At 37.6% G+C, this 19949-nt stretch overlaps 1 long non-coding RNA gene across 2 annotated transcripts in view; it reads left to right on the forward strand.

Annotated features, from left to right (window-relative positions):
* Window positions 1-19949, forward strand: part of LOC136244922 (uncharacterized) — a 53433-nt gene that overhangs the window by 30383 nt on the left and 3101 nt on the right. The gene's annotated exons all lie outside the window — the stretch shown is intronic.

The following is a 19949-nucleotide window of genomic DNA, read 5'->3' on the forward strand; positions in this document are numbered from 1 at the left end:
GTGCACAGGAGCTACATAGACAAAGGAAATGGAGTTAGCTATGTGATTTTCAGGGTGGATTTTGGTAGTAAAGTGTTCCCAGAAACATTAAGACTTATAATACAATTTTATAGCATTGGTTTTGTGCAGCGCACAAGACTAAAATTTTAGAAGGCTAGGGGTTTGCAAACATACCCCCAAGCACCTACAGGAATTGTGTGACTACAATATATTAGTGCAACAGACTTGGTATGATGTTATGCATTACCTGTGACACCCACTAATCCTATTAGCTAAACTGTTCTTCCTTGCATAGCTACAGTGGTCCCTCAATTATTCAGCCATTGATTAACCGAACTTTCGGTTATCCGAACTGTAGCGATGACTGCTCTATTAGAGTATTATATAAGGTGTGCATTCTATTAGAGTAATTGAGCAAGGCTCTGTATATAAATCAATGGGCTTTGATTATCCGAACTTTTCGATTATCTGGACACATCCAGGGCCCAACAAGTTGGATAATCAAGGGACCACTGTACAAAGCAACTACAAAAACAAGCAGTGAAAATGCATACTATAAACAAAGTGTTTAACAATTACAAAGAGGACACAAAATAATGATAAGAAGTTAGATAAAAATATATTATTTTGTGTTGGGATTTCTGCATGAACGTCTTCAAATTGCTGGGGACGTTCTGGTCCAATACCTTTTTGTAAGTACTACACCTCTTCCTAAAGTTGTACCTGCCGGCCTTTTCTCTTCATTTGACGTAAATCTTACTAGTGATAATTTTACAGTAGCTAGTGTATCAAGACCCTGAGACAGAACAAAGTCATTACACAACAAGCCATCAGCAATACAAAATTGAAGGCTCTCCATGTTAATGATGCACCACCACACTAATACTTGTACTATTGGCTTTTCCACCAATACCAGAGTACGCCATACCCCCTTTCCATACCATGTAATTTTGTTGCTGGCCTCGAGTGTGAGTGTAGCAAAACTGTCGCACAATGGGAAGACTCCTTTGTTGTGCCAGCAGAAAATCTTGGGTGCTTGGTAACTGATGTAAATTTTTGAAGACACCGTTGTGCAAATCAGAACACTGGAAACTTGTGAAAACATAATACTGTACATGTATCACTCTTATTGATGCCCAGAATATACTCAAACTAGTGCCCCACAGTGAGCGTTGAACTACACAGTATATTGTATCGAGGTAAATTATAGAGCCACAATAATATCATCTAGACAATATATTTGCCAATATAGCCTATATCATCTAGTTCAGTCTGGCTAGTGGTTGTGTTTCTTGCACTTGCTATATACGTGCAAGGAAAGGTAGTTCGGTTATGGGCAAATTCCAGCTGTTGTCTGGTACCATTTCACACTCTATGATATAATATGATGCAATAATGTGTTATGTAATGTTACTAGTCTATAGACCATACAAAACAAACATAACTTATACATAGGGTTATATTGCTATAGTTCAATGTTTAATTTTCAGTTAATCAGCTGAGGCACATGAGGAGCCACACCGCAGTTACAATGCTGTGTAATCAGTGCCTTGTACTGGATAACTTCTTGTTGCAACAATGTTAGTGCTGTTAACGCTTGAACTTTTTCTAGTTCAGCATTTATCTTTCAATTCTGCACCAGTCTTTCAATCTCCATGTTGGTGTCGCACTCAAGATGTTGGCTCTCCATTGAAATATATTGAATAGCGTTATTTCCAGTATTGCCCAGGACTAGTTTCAGGTCTCTTTCTCGTCTATTTCTCCAATACGATGATTTCACCCTCACTTCTCTGTCATGAACTGCTTACTAACTACATAATTCTTTAAACTTACAGGATTTACCCATAGCTTGATGGCACAGCACAAATAACTTCTGCCACAATATCAGAATTGAAATATGAGGCTATATGAATTTATCCTTTTTTGTATATTCCAAAGAGCTAATGGTAAGTTTAAGGAAGTAAGCGTCTTGCTGTAAGTGGCTACATAAAGGGGTAAAAAACCCTTCTTACAATAGCGTACAGTCTGCTATTCTCTCCAGAAAGCTTGAATTCTCAGCATCACTGTATCTTTCTTGACCTTCCACTACTATATCTGCTATTAAACAATATAACTACTGAAGCCAAAAAAGAACTCACTTGCCAATATTAATAGTAAACAGTAGCTTACAGTTGGAGAGCCTGTGTATATTACTTGATGCATCCAGTTTTTCCCTTACCCAACTTGTATTGTGGTCCTAGTGTTCACCATCAGAGTCATTCACACACAGAGTGATTTTGAGGGTGACAACTAGCCCACTACAGTCAATAGACTAACACTGTCACATGTGTCACTAACATAGTCCTGGGTATCAACTCTTGTAAAGATCACTGAATTGTGTGACCTTGAGAGTTGATGTCTGGCTAGCTATGCTGCCAGTGGTATATATTATTTCTAGGGCTTGTATTTAATATCATTTGCAACGAAGTATAATTTTTTTTAAGCTGCTGTAATTTGTAAGCATAATCAGGTTTGACTTGAATAAATGGTGCAATCCCTCAATAACTAGGTAAATACTAGTGACATACTCCACCAGTAGATGTGTACTAATTTGGTGATGTATATTGCCCTATTGAACTTGTGAAAAGTTTATTAGGCAACAGTATTTGCCATTGGCACTAACTATGCTGGGTTGTCATCCGTTATTGTTCCATGCTTCAATCTAACTGTAGTAGTTTACTGTTTCGGGTTGAGTCTGTAATCAGTAAACATTATTATTCGTTTTAAAAATGCAGTATTAAATTTAGTTCAATTGACTTGATATCTGTCTTCTTCCCATTATCAGTTACTGGTCCTAATGATCATCTCTCGTCTTGTCCATTCTCTATGGCTCCTTGGTCAGTTGTAATAAAAGTCACTTCCAAATTGTGCAAAATTCCTCATTACAGCATCAGTAACATAAGGAAACATAAATAGTTAACAATGTCTGATTTTTCCTCTGTCAATAAACGTTATTTGCACTCTAACTTCCTGTTCTTCTATGCGGTGGTTGTGGCAAAATTCTCTATTTACAACAATTGCTGTTTCTGTTGCTCCTTTTAAGCAAAATATAACTAGACTAATAATAATACATTAGTTTATGGCAAACACAGGGTGTATATGTAATATTATGGCCATCCTGAGTTTCCATATATCTGTGGATACAAGCATATTCATTCATATTAGAGTAACATAGCTGTATCTATCTGGCTGTAGTTAGTATGATCAGGGTAGTCTTCAAGATATTTCATTGACAGTTATATTACTTACTCGATTGTCTCTACCTTGATTCTTTTAAGCCTGCACAGATGGCCACAAAGTTAACATGCAATTTTCCTCTGTTAATGTATTGCAATAAAGTGAATTACTGACTGTATAGTTCAGAAGAATACATTTGCATTTTCTGAGTGTAATAATTTAGGTCACTTTTTGATGAAGCAGTGACCAAGTATTCTGTCAAGTTGTATAACATCATCTCTCATTTAGTTCAGTAAATCTTAAATTGACTTGATATCCATCCTCCACTTGGTATCAGTTACTGGTCATAATGATCATCTCTTATTTTGTCTTTTCTCTGCACTCCTTGCAAATAGTTACAATAACATCCCAAGACTTCTTGTCATCATCAATGCCTTACCATACTAGATGTAATGGTTAATTGGAATGTGTAATGAAGGTATAATAGAAGAAGATTTAAAGGAAATTGGAAATGCAACTAAGTGACAAAGAAACACTAGTAATCAAGTATCTACCAGATTTATTATTATTATTATTATTATGATAATTGCAAAACCTCGCAAGTGAGTATGTAAGTGCAATATATGTACAAAATTAATTAATATTAAGTAAGTAAAAGAGTCAGTTGAAGTAGCGTTAACTATTTCAGTTGGTAATTTGTTCCATAATGCAATGGTGGCTGGGAAAAAGCTAAACTTGTATGGATCAATCCGTGTAAAGGGTACAGTAAGCTGCATTTCTTGGCCTGTTGTAGGCTAAGATTGTTTTGGAGGTGGACGCCAGGACACACCAGTTGAAATGAGATGCATAGACCAAACTTACAAAAGGAGATGTCACGATGGTATAAGGCACACTCACAGTAAAATCTGAAATAGCTCTATTCTTCAAAGTATTTTACCAGAGTAATGACAGGATATTCCCAAACCCTATACTTCAAAGGGTGAAGGTATCCTTTGAGGTGGTAGCCAGACAAAATTGTGGTTCTAGTGTACTTGAATATGTATATATAGCAGTGTTCAGGAAGTTCTTAAATTTTGTGATATCCCTTACAATAAGAATGGGCCTCTTCTCTGGTACACAAGCTGGTATAGAAGCATCAGAAGAACCTACCAAACAAGATACCAAAATCCAAGTGAATTTACAAAACATTAGGAAAGCTGGATTAGCTAAACATTCTGAATCACGCAAACCTAAGCCACCCAACCGAAAAGGCAATGTGGTAGGGTTGGGAGGTATTTAGGTATTAGTAGTTAAAAAGGTATTTTTCAGATACCATTGTGGCTTTCTAAGAATACCGAATACCGAATTTAATGTATTAATTAATTTTTTGGTGGTTTAGTGGTGGCTACACATGAATTCAAGCCCCATACAACCATGTGTTTATGCTGTGGACAAGACAAACACAATAATTTACCTTTTGAGATATTCAAACCTTACTTTCTGGTACAATTGTCATTTCATTTGTTCCTTTAAAAGATAACTTTCACTACTAGCACAATGTGGGTATAAGTGTAAATCATAGCTTACCTAGTTGATTGTCACCAGGATCATTGCATGCAGTTTGCCTTAATTCATCACAGATAAATGTACTTTTCTTTATGTCCAACTTAGACTCTATTTAGACCATTTTGGGTGGGTAATAAATCTCATATACTCCACCTTGTTTTCTAATATACTCCACTCCTTCAAGCACAATATAGCATATGCTTAAAATCTAGGTTTATCCAATCGCTATGCATCATTCACGTGCAGTGATTTAATGAGCGCAGTTATTTTGTCACGTGAGGACGCATAGTTGCCATGGCGCTAGTATTATCGCAAGAAAACCAGCTGGTTTTGCCGAGCCTACAGCAGAAACAGCCGTGGATGAGGTAAGTAATCTGAGTGTAATGTGAAATAGAGTCTAAAGCAGTTATACAAGCACAATGTGGAGTCTGAAATTTATAAACCCTCAGGCCCTTAGTATTCGCTTGTGCGCTACAGCCCGGGCCTTCAGGTTTATAAATTTCATAGACTCCACATTGTTCCTGTATAACTATTATTTATCATCAAGTGGTACTTCTGCTTTTGTTAATCTTTGAAGCAAAGATAAAATTTGAGTTTGCACACTCATCATGTAAAACGTATACCAATGTCATTGAGGGAGTTCAGTTATTTATATGTACAGCATGAAATTTCATGTTTACTTATTAGTGGGCATGATCATCATCAATGTTATTATCACTATCGATGTCAGACTCTGGGGTACCATCTGATTCAGCATCAAGCTCAGTGTCATTTGGCTGTTAGTACTCCAAACTTTTCTTTTTCTGCATAAAATTATTTCATTGTACACAGTACATGTGAATACCTACACCATGTAACTTTCAGTCCAGTTTTCTTTTCATGACACTTCTTTATTGTTCTTCCACGCTTAACATCTTTCATCTTCAATAGTGATTTTGAAATTGTAAAATCCCAGTTATTACTTTACACTTTATCAATAGTGCTGGGATACTTGTGTTAATGTCAGCCACAGTAGACTTCTCCATTATAATGTTTCCATCTATGCATTTCCCACTAACGAAGCCATACACAGGTTGTGTAATGTTTTATAAAACAATTAAGTGGCATTGCAGTAAAACCGTCTGCCACTGTTTGATAGCCATGTTCAAGGTGCTCAGTAGTTCGTTCTATTGTAGAAACTTGTGTCCTTGTATTGTGCTTTTTTACCATGTAACCATGGCATGTTTCACCCTGTAGCACTACTCCTGTCCCCTTGACACCATTGTACTCAAACGTCACTATGAATATATAATATAATACATTAGTTGATGGCAACAACAAGGTGTATATGTAATATCACCTTGAAAGGCTACAATATCAATGGTTGTTTTCACTGAGAATTAGTTTGCTAACATAATTTCTTTGCTAAAAAGTTGACCAGTTGATATGGTCAGTGATAGAATGCACAAGGTGATCATATGTGATCCATATGTGACTGAAGATGGATTTGCTTTCCCGTTTCTATATCAAAATTATGCTGATCATGTGCCGGCTACTGGTCCTGCTGACTTGTCAGGTTTACTAATTCCCATAAAATTTGAACAAAAGTACATAGTGAGAGACAGTCAATGTATATAAGATTAAAACAATAATTATTTTAGAGGTACTTATTGCGTAGAAGAGACTATTTTCCAACCCTTGATAAGGATTGGTGCCATATGATCAACTAGGTTGTTAACTATACATATTATAATGAATAGAATTTACATACTTACATGTAGCTGCTGGCCTAGGTAGTTTCATCCACCTGTACCCGCTCTAGACAATCCATCTCTTCTAAGTGTCCATGTGTGGCTTCCTCCCGATCTCATTTGTTATGTTGCGTGGTACCACAGGACCATGTACTTGTGCTGGACAGTGCCACAACTATAGCCATTAGCTGCAGATCAACACATTTGACTTCACTTGTGCTTGTCATTTTTCTTTAGTTCTTGGGGTCAAGAAGGGTGGTTACCTATAATGATCGGTTCCTGAGTAAGATTAACCTAAATTAACTAGTGCTGTGCGATAATTGTGAATAATTGCCTATTGAATGATAATTGCAGTTTGACTCCTTATAATAGACTAATAGGTCTTTGTCCTCAGTTACCTGGACTTATTCAGTACTTACAATTGGGTTAGTAAAATTAACATCTGCTACAAAGAACAACAAAATTACAGGTAGGACTTGAGCCCAAATGTGCTTTATTGGTAATATATTTGTGTTAACATTTGAAATAAAATCTCTAGATATTCAAGTGTTATCATCTACACACATACAAACCTTATAATCCAGCTAGTGTCTCTTCCAATATTCTGATCTCTCCTTTAACTACTGTTTGTTGGCCTGAAATCATCTACTGTCAAGTTTGCTGTTTTAATCTTTGTTGGACATGTAATCATTTATATATCCAGAATAGATGTACTCCGTCCACCTTACTTTTTCTGCTGTTGTGCAGAGTACTGTAATTTAGTCCCTGTGTTACCACTGGTTCAACCCCAAGATTGGATTAGCACTATTTTACTTGTGTTGTAAAATAGCACAATTATAATTGTATTTTCGTGGTGACTGGATTAATTGTAGGCCCCTATAGCCTACTGAAGCAAAGAAATCTTGTATCAGAGGATAATGGCAATAATATTTGACATGGACATGGCTGACTTTTATTACATGCTGCATAAACAATATCAGTTGCATTAAGTGACAACTTGAACACATTAACATCAGAGGCGCTTTTCCAGAGCTCAAAATAACACCCTGTCATCTGTCATTTTTTCTAACCCAAAAGCCACAGTGACTAACTAAATTAAAAATGGTCTCACTTCATGACCTACAAGTTAGAGTTAAAGCACTGCCACGCGTGTGTATGGAAAATACAGTACGAGGGTGTGTGTTGAGAGGCTAATACAGCAAGGCTAATACAGCACAAGGCGAAGCCGAGTGCTGTATTTGCCTCGAGACACCCCCGAGTACTATATTTTATGTACACACAAGCAAGGCAAGGCGGTGCTTTAAGTAATAATTATATTGTACTTCTTGGTCGTCTGGCTCGGAGTGATTTTCTCTAGTACTCAAACCGCTGAGATTTTCGGTGATCAGGATATCAGTAACTGTTTAACTAACCTATTTCTAGTCGTAGAACGGTTAGTTTTGCTAGTTTAGCAATTTACAATGCACCCACGTGACCAATCGTGCAGTTTTAGTAGAGTTGTGTTTGAAAAGCTTCATGATCAGACGATCAGGAGTGTTTATACAATCTATTCTTAGCCGTAGAACAAACTTGTAAGATTAGTTTGGCTGGTTTTAGCGATTTACAGTAACATTCCACAAATAAATTCTCCACATAACTGTAATGTATTTGCCCAATTAGCTGCATAACTGTACTGTATGACTCATATAGTACAGTTATGCAGCTGATTAGTACTGCATGGACAATATGATACGCGGCATCACAATATACATTTATAAACACATTGTGTATGTAAACTGCTACTTATGTACCAGTGGCCGACCATACTGGTACATATGTTGCATATTGGTCTGTCATTTTGACAGATCAAGTAAGATACCGTACTACCTCACTTCACTTTCATGTCAGTAATTGATAGCTGGTCAGATGAAATGTATCCCAGCACAACAGTCACTCTGCACTTATACCATAACAAGTTATTGTTGTTGTTTTTTCTTTTGTATGGGGACAGATCTGGTACACCTACGTTAAGAATTTTGTGTAACTGTTCCACTTCTGTCAGTTGATTGCTGCTGACTGGTGAAGCCCTAAACTTTTTAGACCTGTTAAAAAGCGTAGCCTGATTGCTGTATGCTATTCTCTTGTTTACTTGAAGGGTGTGTGGCTAATAACTGAAACGAGGTGAAACAGGCTAGCCTATGTGTTGTAACAGGTATATGACTGAAAATTAACATAATGGGCCTTTTAAGCTACCATGAATGACGTTTTTTTATATTGCAGTGAACAGTGCATGTGACACTTTTTAACAAGTCTAAGAAGTTTAGAGCTTTCCCAATCAGCAGCAATCAACATTCACCCTGACTGCAGTGAAAGGTTACACAGAATTCTTAACATAGTTGTACCAGAACCTTTTCCCTGTCTCACACAAGAAAAAAGGTAGTCTGGCTACACAAGACTACATGTTAGCTGTGTTTGGGGCCTAATAGAAGCAACCACTTTAACAGAGGTGGTTTTTTTAAACAAGTGTCTGCTAAGAAAGATTTCACTGAATTACTAAAACATTTGTTAAATGTATTCATATACGTGTATATCTACACAGCTTGGTATTATTGAACTAAATATTGATGACTAAAATAAACTGTACATAGAGATGTGTCAATATATTGTATAGTAGTTAGTTCAGTTAATACTGGTACTGCTAACTGTCCAGTCTTCAGCTACACCACTAGTGGTGTTCAGCTACACCACTAGTGGTGACCAGTCCATCATTACTTGTAGTGTTCATGTATTGTATGTTACTACTGCTGCTCACTGCTTCATTATCAGTGCTACTAGTCATGAAATCTTCTTCATTCAAGCTATTGCTGTCACTACTACTGCTAACTTCGCTGGAACTGCTGATCTCATCATTATAAATCATTACATCACTGCTGCTGGTTACTGTATCTTCATTTACTCCTTTCGAAACAGTTGGATCTTGTAGCTGCTGCAGTGCCATCTTCTAATCTTTCACCAAAAATTTCACCAGAACTAGGGCATGAGTTTTGTTCTGCTTTATTTATAGGCTAAAAAGTCATCAAGAAAATCTCTCAGTCTCTAATATTAAAATCTCTCAGTTCTCATGTTAAAAATCTCTCAGGCTTCAATATGAAAATCTCTCAGCATGAAAGTTCTCTGCTATAATCTCTCAACTACAAAGACTAACACATTTTATTGTTACTGCCCATCCAGCATGTGCATGAGTATTTGGGCCAGTTTTCTGGCCTATGTGGGTTTAAGGGTTATGCTAGCAAGAGTATACAATAGAAACCAAGGGTATCGAATGGGTGTATTACCCCGTGATTAATGATTGCATGAAGTAACACAGATATTTCAGTAATTGTTTATATTGCCATTAAGGGTTGCTGTATTTAGCCCAATTGGGCTACTGCACCAAGTGAAAGCTAATAGTTAAAGAGAAATGGGTATTGTTAAAGTTCTGGCACTGCCAAGTAGATCCCTGTGTTTTCCTGCTGTATCCAATATGTTCTGGAACTTGTGTATTCCAAGGTTGCCTTCTTAGTTACCTTGTTATTTGAATCCTAGACAATTATATTGTACTGCAAACACACTTCAACATAACAGGTTAGTTTTGTCAACTCTTAGACAACATTTCTTTAATTCCTTTATAAGTTGCTTTTAAAAGAATCAGGTACAGACTTTTTTTATCTTTCAATGATTTGATGATAATTACATTGTAGTATTTCCTGATTTAGTCGGCAGAACTAAGTGCATGAGGTTTGAGATGAATTTGAAATAGGAGTGTACAAGGGACATGAACAAGTCATCATATGATTTTATGTATAATTTTACAATCACATTTAAGACGCTTCTTTCTATTTGCAAAGTCAGCTTGGCAAAAGAATAGAGGAAAGTTGGTAGGAGACTTGTCTGACAAGTCACCTCAGGGGCAGAGGATGGATTTTTGAGTTGGGTCGGCAACTATAAGAGGAATGGATTATACTGTCAGTGTTTTTTAATTGAGCTGATAAATTAACTGCGTGTGCTGAGCGACATACCATTGTGCGAAGCACAAGCTCAGACTAGGGAGGGTCTGGGGGCATGCCCCCCAGAAAAATACAGGGTTTTGCGGAGCTCTTGCAACTTTAATTTTTAAGTGCATGCGCACTTGAATCGAGAAAACAATCTCCTGTTCAAATATTGCTTACTTTTCTAACACTTTAGTAATCACACAACCATTTTGAATAATGGTGGCTATCCAGGACGTCGCATTATACAAAATAGGGGTGCTTTCAGACTATTTAACATAGAGCCATTGTGGCGAATATACACATGCGCTAAAATTTTCCGAGTGCAAGAACTCTGCAAAGCCCTGTATGTGTACTGAGACTCAATCTGAGAGTACTTTCACACCTATATCTACTATAACGACGACAATGAATGCTATAAATTTTACACAATAATGTAGCTATATGTAAAGAATATAATCTGTAGATAAATGGAACTAAAGCCGGTTCATGGGTGAAGACATTAAAAGAATGTAGGGTTGGTAAATAACAAGTACACAAAATCAGGGCAGAAATTGAAGACTAATAGTGCGTTTACACTAGTAGCTCCAGCTCGGTACGGTACAGCACGGTACGGTACGCTACGTTTTAAGTGCGCGTTTACATTGGTAAGGAAATAACCGTGCTGGGCAAGTTTATACATAAGCACGTGATGGCTAAAGTATCGTCCTACGAGATGCCCTCACCGTTTTCAAGCTCATTTCAAGCTGTTGCTGTCGTACAAGTTACCAGCAATCCGTTTGAGGGACAATATCAGTGGCTACCACTCGATGGACAGCTTATTTCAAATCGAACGTGGTAACTGGACTTTGTTTCATATTTACGTACAGCAGCCAAGGATATAGCAAGGTTTGTTTCAATTTGTCTACCGTGCCGTGCCGTACCGAGCCAGTACGATTGAAGTAGCAGGGCCAGGCTAGCCCGGCACATAATGCTTTGGTTCGGATCGATACCCGTTTACACTAGCAAAATTAAGCATACCGTGCCGTGCTGTACTGTGCCCAACTGCTAGTGTAAACGCACTATAATAAAGCACATACAAGGGAGCCTCATTATGACAAACTAGGGATGCTGCAATACTACAATGTTATTGCAATATTTTCTACCACATTACAATACAATATGGCTATTGCTGTATTGCAATATGTTTCAGAGGTGTGGCTTATGGATAATTACCAAACGTCAAAGCCACCAAAACGTAATTATAATTACTAATGGTACTGTGGTGACCAGAAGCTATAACCTGAACGAACAACACTGATTATAGTACTAGCTGTCACAAATTTTAACGTTCACGTGAGATATACAAAAAACAAAATTATGCCACACTAGCCTACTGGTTGCTTGACCTGTGGGTACTTTCAGCATACAGCAATAAATTATTAGCATAAGCATAGAATTAATTTTACCACATTATAACTAGGAGTGGGAAATATACCAATTTTTAGTTGTTGTACAGTATTTTAAAACTGAATCACTAAATATTTACTATTTGGTATGTAGTACCACATACTGAAATACCAAGAACACCAAAATTGCCAGTTTTCAAATTATTTAAAGCAGTATATTATAGCAGAACTTGTTAGCAAGAGTGAAGCAAAGAGGTAACATGGGACTACTAGTAAGGGTACTACTGGGAGACCAGTAAAATATGAAGTGCTATTTTATTACCTCTGTCTCCCACCCCTAATTATAACATTGCCAGAGGCCTTAATTCAAAATATTGTAATACATCAATATATTATATGTGACCCGGTCTACGAAAAGGGCTCTTATCGCCCAAATTTTGGAAACTGACTTTTGGCTAAAAACAGTTATAAGGTAAGTATAAACTTACTTGCAAAGTTTCAGCGTTCTGCAGCAATCCATTCATCAGTTATTCACGGATCATGAATTCGTCCGATTCTGTCAAAGTTGAACAAGCATGAATTCCAGTGAATTAAATGAAACACCGCTTTTTATTGCATACTTATTGTAAACAAACAGCTGGACAAATCGCGACAAATCTTTTCCCGGTTATGCTTATTAACGTTAGTATAATATCGTGTATGCTTGTGGTGTGAAAAGAAAGAAACTAGAAGCTATGACATGCCACTGAAACTGCTTAGAACAACGCAGCACTGGAATGATCGTGACGGTGAGGAAGAACGTTGACACATTCGTGATGTAAGGTACGCAAACTGTTAGCTAGGAGTCCCTTTTAGTGGGCACGTGGTTGAGCCGTCTTCAAACACATCCTAAAAGCTGCCTTTTCTAGCATTCACGGGACTGTTTCATGCTTGTTTTAGCGGAATCCATAGTTTCTTGGACTACTTAAGCTAAACGTAACTTGTGTTCTAGTTAATGCCAATCCATGTTAAAATTGTATAATGCTTATAACTTAAATGTGTGAAAGTTTAAATGCCTGCAGGCCTTGGACATACACTGTCTCTCTTTTCTGCAGGGCAAAATTCTCTTATCTTTCAAAAAGATACGTCTGTCGTTCTGTGGAGAGGCCAGGAGGTGTTAGCAATGGGGGCAGTTGTTGAGGAGAAATCTCAGAGGAACTATCTTTCAGGAGCATGATCTCCCTTTCAGTAGAATTACTAGTGTCTTTCACAAACACTGATCCAGGTGCATCAGCAGTAAAGCGGAAGTGGTGCATATGACTAATGCCCTTCAAAGCAGTCTTAATGGTATACTGCTCAAAAAATCCATTCCAATTATACATGGGGACAAATACAGTACCATCCAATGAACCAATCAATTGTGGAACATTGACGCGAGATGACCAGCTCACACAATTGGCAATATCATCCAAGTCTCCCACTTTTGTATGCCGGAATTTCTGCTTCATCAAGCCAAAACACCAGTCGGGAGCAAATTTCGTATGCCCCACTGGAAGGAAAGATATTTTTATCTCGTTATGTAGACCGATCAGCACCCTCCACATCAGGTAATACATCATAAACCTGTTCTTATTTTGTCCAGCACAGTTATCAGCGTGGAGGTGTGCTGATGTTTCACCAAGCCCGTGAGCCTCAAAGAAGTGATGGAGCATTGATACAATGGAGTTAGCCCCCTTGCCATTATTAAAGGCTACATCAATGAGGTATGTTACCTAAAAGTATAGTACCAGGTAATTATGAGGATTTACGCATCATATACAATCATATTTACCTGCCTTGGTATTGCTTCACAGCAAATGCCAAAATACCACACTTCCGTGGTGTCAAAAAATAGATGGGCCCTGGCTGAAAAGGATCACTAGGGTAGTGAACCTGTTTCAACAAATTATAACTTGGTTATCTATCTTATCGCACATTTTTATGTACCTGCTGGGCCATATCAAAGCTGTAATGAACAGTGATTTGGTGGCTCTTTGGTGGCAAGTGAGATGCTGGTGAAGGGGGCTGGAACTCATCTGACACAGTAAAGGTAGACTTCAGTTTCTCTCGACTTAACTTGCAGGCTTCCCAGTAAGTAGACCTCTTGAGTGACGCTGCCTCTGAATGTGTCTTAGCTTCGTCAATGATCTAAAAACAGGACGATACATTAGAGATGTAACAGCTTCCCTTTCCACTTCACCATGTTTGATTCTAGCAAGGGTGGCAGCTGACAAACGTTTATCAGATGGTTTCTTCCTAGATGGAGTAGCAGCACCTGACTGTAGCTGTGAAGTGGTAGCCCTTGACTGCAAACTTGTAACCCGTGGCTGTGAACTGGTTACCCGAGATGTTGGAGTGGAAGCCCGTGATGTAGGAGTGGAAGTCCGAGACGTTGGAGTCGTAGCCGGTGACATTGCATTAGTAGCCAGTGATGTTGCACTGGTACCCCGTGAGTTGGGAGTACAAACACTTAACTGTGGAGAACTCTCTAGAAGTGGACTCAGAATTCCAGGCGTTATTGTGGATTCTTCTACAAGAGTTAAAACTAAGTTTACATCCTCAAGTCTACATTTACCTTCATCCTGAATACTGTCATCAATACCAGCAGATGGCTGTGATTCATAATCTATAAAAAGTCCACCATTTATATGTTTTAATTGTTATTGAATGCATTAGTAACCTTCATAACTGTCTCCATAGTTTGTAAGCTGTTGTTCTGCATAAGAAAAAAAAGATAGTAGTATGTGTGATGTGTATTTTTATTTAACCATTCATTTATTAGTGTTATTAAATTATTACCTTCATTTCTGTGGTCGCATTCCTCTTCGCTTTCGTCATCACTTCTGTGGTCTTCTTCGTCATCAGTTGGGGCATCGAAGTAGTCGCTAATAAGCGCCTCTACTTGGTTGCTCTCAACTCCATCCCAGTAATAACTGACGCCTTCTCCGGTGAGAAAGTTAAGCAGTTCTGATATGCACTTTAGTTGCACCCTTCATGTATCCAATAGAAAATTCCTTACTTTTAGGCACCACCTGACAACCAAAATTTCTTTGCGAAATTGCTTTGGTGTGGTCACAGATTGCTCAGTCAGCCCCCTCAGTACATACACTGGACAGTCTTTCACTTTAGGTGCGCTTAACACTTTAACATTAATATTCACAGGAAGATTCACATTCACTTGAGAATTTAATCTTAATCTTGAGGAGTTCCGCTGTTTACCAAATGAGAAGCCACTTGGGACAAGAGCATTGACAGCGCCTGACCGGTCGTAGAACTGGTAGCACGTGTGTGTTTACACCACTGTTATTTGAAATGCTGGAACCCACTGACACATAAAGACTCCGGACCTTTACCCACTGTACCCTTATTCGCCATTTTGACCTGGCCACAATTCAAGGCACGCAATCCACCTGTTCTATGCAATTTTATTAGTTATTTTCAAGGCACAAAAAAATTTGAACTGTCAATCGACTTGCAAAATACTGTTACACATGGTTTTATTGATTTAATTGCTTCAGTAAACAGGCTTTTTTATTGAACAAGTGGATTTACCTTTTCATGGAGAGTATGAACTGTGAAGTAAATGTGAGTTATGCATGTTTGTTTATGTTGTAGTGTAATGTGACCATCTCAGCAAGTATATGTTTTGAGAAGACCAAAATTTAAATTTGTAAAAGTACGTATGCTGCAAATTACGCAAGTTTCTTTTATCGAGCCATTACTCAAGAGAAGGAAGACTCAAAACTGTATGCCATCTTATTCACCTGCTCATTGAGAGTTTGTTTTGATTCTGCATCCCTGGCCCAATGATATGCAGTAAATGTACACAAGATCATCGTCATTAATTTTATTCAACTACACCACCTTCATACCCATTTGTATAAGTGCCTACAGGGCTAACACTATACCTTGGTTGGTTTGCTGAACATTTTAAGCCAGATTCCGATGTTATAGACTAATGCAAACGAAAGTTATGGCTGCGAATGTAGTTTATTTTCAGTATAGTTGCTATACAAATCAATTTTCTTGCTCTTCCTACTGTTTAGCGCTATAATTCCAATTAACTAAATGTCGGACTGAGATGAACACAGAGAATGGGGGATGAGATTATAGGCCTGATAATGGTGTTCTGTAAAAAAAAGTTCAACTGACACCAGAGCGTGCTGCCCTTGGACAGTTGCATGTTGACAGACATGTCTGTCCTCTTATTGTTTCAGGCTCCAGTGTTTACCAGAAATAATGCATCAGTTTTTTACCCTCTGCATTTTGGGGATAACCCACCCAATCTCTACTAATACATACAATAAAGAGAGAACCACCCATGTCACATTAAATTGTAGTTAATGAAGGGTGAGGAGGTGGATGGGAGGGGAGAAATGTAGCAACAACTTGGCCTAGCTGTTTGTTGCAAATGGGAAAAAATGCCAGAATTTGAAGTGCACGCTTAAATTATTGGAATGTGCCAGGGTCCAGGGAGGCTGGGCCATTACCTGTACGACTAGTTTGGATGTGATTGACAGCTCAGGCAAGCTTGTCCTGCTAGTTAACACTGTTGACCTGCACAACCTTCTTGCTTGAAAACATTGGTAGTACCTTGGTGAATTCACAATGAGACAAGTTCTTTTTCTGTTGAATGTCAGCCACTAAGAAGCTAGCACTGCCCTGTAATCTTGTGTCTGGACTTCAATCATGATATACCTCCATTTTGAAGTTTATCTCATTCCCACCGTGCACCCTACTCATGATACTACTTTACTTGTCCATCTGCTCAGATTTTCTATATATCTTTTCTGACAGGAAACTGTACAAGGTAATAGATGCATCTCTTGCATAAAGTTCTTGCTGTTCTAGGCAAGTTGAATTCTTTAAAACTTTGGATTGTTTTTCCTAAATCAGTCACATTTAATACTGGTCCTAGTGTTCACCATCAGAGTCGTTCACACACAGAGTGATTTTGAGGATAAACAGTTGTTAATAGTTATCCTATGATCAATCTGCCAATCTGGAGTGCTGACATCATCTGCTTATCAAGCTGGTTATTAAATTCTGCTCTCTGATCTGTTGTGATGGCTCTGGGATTTCCCATCCTCATGTATATCTATATTGTATAACAGATGCATATATAGCCTTTAAGACATATATACTGCAACTGTACCTTAAATAGAGTATTAGCCACTTGAAAGGCACTTTTGTCTGGTGTAGCTACGGCCCCAGCCAACTTTGTGAAGTAATCAATAAGACAAAATGTAGTGATTTCCTGCAAGAGTCCTGCAAGAGTGTACTTGTGTTACAGTGTATTAATACCGGCATGGCATACATTGTACCTGTTGGAGTCTTGTATGCTATTAGGCCAACAAAATTTACTCCCTGATGATGCCAGAAATACTTCACTGAAATGGGGGTGACAGTTTCCAACTTTCTATTCACACATCACATTGTATATGTTCCATATAACATCACGTTAAAATTACATACACATGAATCTTATACTTTTTGCATCCTTTGGCACTCCTTTCCACATGATCTCAGTGATTTTTGCCAGTGTCTTTCTATATCCAAGATGGCCAGAAGTCTTGTCTTCATGACAAGCATATACAATTGTTAGTTGTTGCTTCCTCTTTCTGATTTCCTACACCTGCATTAGCAGCTGAATGTTTTATTGTTTATAGTCACACCTCATTCTTTTGAATGTGTGCTGCCTTTCTTCCAATAATTCACTTCTGGTTTTGAGTAATTCCTTCTCGATACTGCTTCTTAGTTAGGTAAAGTTAAACATGTTCAAGTAAGTCAGTCTCAGAATAGCACTTGTTCATTAGTTCTCTTTCATGAATATATACAACACCCCCACTATAACTTGTTGCAATGTGATAGGAGGTGGTCTGCCATAGCAGTACTGTGGGATTATTTTGCGGTCTGTTAATACCTGAATTACTTCCACTAACTTTTTGAAGTGGAGGATTCTGTCCTCGTAGAGTAACATTGGTATGCTGCAGTTCCCAGGGCGGTTGCCACCTCAGTAAAAATATGTCCTACCGAATTGCATGCCTACAGGCATTCAGTATGCTGCTATACAACACCTAAATCACTCCTTATCTGCTGGAACAGTGAAAATATCTGCAAATCAGCATAGATGTAATCACTAAAAATTATTGCTATATAAATGGATCCAGAGTGGCACCGGATGGTACCAACTTACTCATCATTTGGAAACTACAAAATGGAATGCTTTGCATTGTCTATTTTTTTGAGTCTATAATCTGTTTGTAATTTATTGACTTAATTATAAACTTAAGTAACTGCCTAATTATTGTCTCAGATAAAGCAATTTGTTTTTTGATCCAAAAGTTTTGTCTACAATCTAAAATTGTTGTCTTAGAATAGGTGTGCTTCAATTATAAACTGCATTCATGAGTAGCTGTGACACTTACATTGTTAAAATCACATTATGAAGTTGCGAGCTTTTTGTTTAGTCTTACTCTAGTATAGAACTGACCACTATAACAACGTGATCTTATTAAAGAGGTGTCTGCTAAGTGAGGTTTTACTGTTCCATATGATAAGAAATTTTGATGAAAGAAAATTTTGATGAAAGAAAAGATAGACAAATTTGACAAAATCAGTTAAACTTTTCAAATATTAGTTTGTCCACAAGCACCCCCCCTAAATGTACATGTTTAGATCATGTGATTTATTGATTTCCGTCAATGAATACTGATGAAGTGTGAATTTGTCAAATTTCCTGTCATATTGTTAATAAAAAGGTTGTTACACATTAAACTAAATATTAATGACTAAACAATAAAACTGTACATAATTATCAATATAGTATAGTTCAGTTATATACTGCTGACTGCTGGTACTGCTAACTGTCCAGTCTTCAGCTACATTTACATCACTAATAGTGACTAGTCCTTCATCATTACTTGTAGTGTCCACGTATTGTATGTTGCTACTGCTGCTTACTGCTTCATTATCAGTTGCCACTATTACTGCTAACCTCTCTGTTATAATTGCTGGAACTGCTAATCTCATCATTATACATCATGACATCACTGCTGTATGTTGACTACTCATAACTAGTTGCTTCTCCTGATACAGTTGGATGTTGTAGCTGCTGCAGTGCCATCTTTAATTAATGATCACTAATCTCACCAAAATTTTCACCTGAACTAGAGCATGAGTTTTGCTCAGCTTTATTTATAGGCTAAAAATTCATCAAGTCTTGTATATTGTTTTTGTGTTTTCACTGTTTATAGTCTCGTGTAATTATTGTTTTTGTGTATTCGTTTGTTTTTAGTGTTTCTAGCTAATGTTTTTTGTATTGTATGTTTGGGGGACCACCTTGTACAGACTCTAGCCTTTTGTGTACCCTTTTTTGGATAAAAAGGATAATAATAAGAAAGTCTCTAAGTCAAAATCTCTCAGACTTTAATTCTCTCAGCATAAAAATTCTCTGCTATAAAGCTCTCAACTAAAAAGACTAGCACAAATATGTTTTACTTTACTGCTCATGTAGAGTGTAATGTGTTTTAAATAATGGTGTATGAGGCAAAGAACACCATCATAAACAGAATGAGATGAACTTCTGAAGAGTACAAGTCTGCCCCTAGTTATCCTGTTAATGTTTAATGTCATTCTGTTGTGTGTGTGCGTGGGCGTGCGTGCGTGTGTGTGTGTGTAATACCTGCCCTTTGTGATAGTTATGACATTAGGGCTGACATGTTTTGGTTGTGTAAAATATTCATGGCATATTTCACATGTGTTCTTATTATGTCCAAAGCTTTTTCATGAAAAAACATTATTTCAATTGATGGTATTTTCAAGGTTATTTTAACATTTTCAGTGAGGTTCTTTTAAATACAATTTGTTAACTACATACACTAATGATACTTGTGTTTTCCACATCACAATGATAGAAGTAGATTTGGTGTTGGGGGGGAGGTGAAACTACAGATTTGGGACACAGCAGGACAGTAACGAATTAGCACTATCATATCAATGTGAGTGACACCTACTTGTATGTGTGTTATGCTACTCCGTTGTTC

Source organism: Dysidea avara, chromosome 14 (assembly GCF_963678975.1).
Source record: "Dysidea avara chromosome 14, odDysAvar1.4, whole genome shotgun sequence".
NCBI classification, from domain to species: domain Eukaryota; kingdom Metazoa; phylum Porifera; class Demospongiae; order Dictyoceratida; family Dysideidae; genus Dysidea; species Dysidea avara.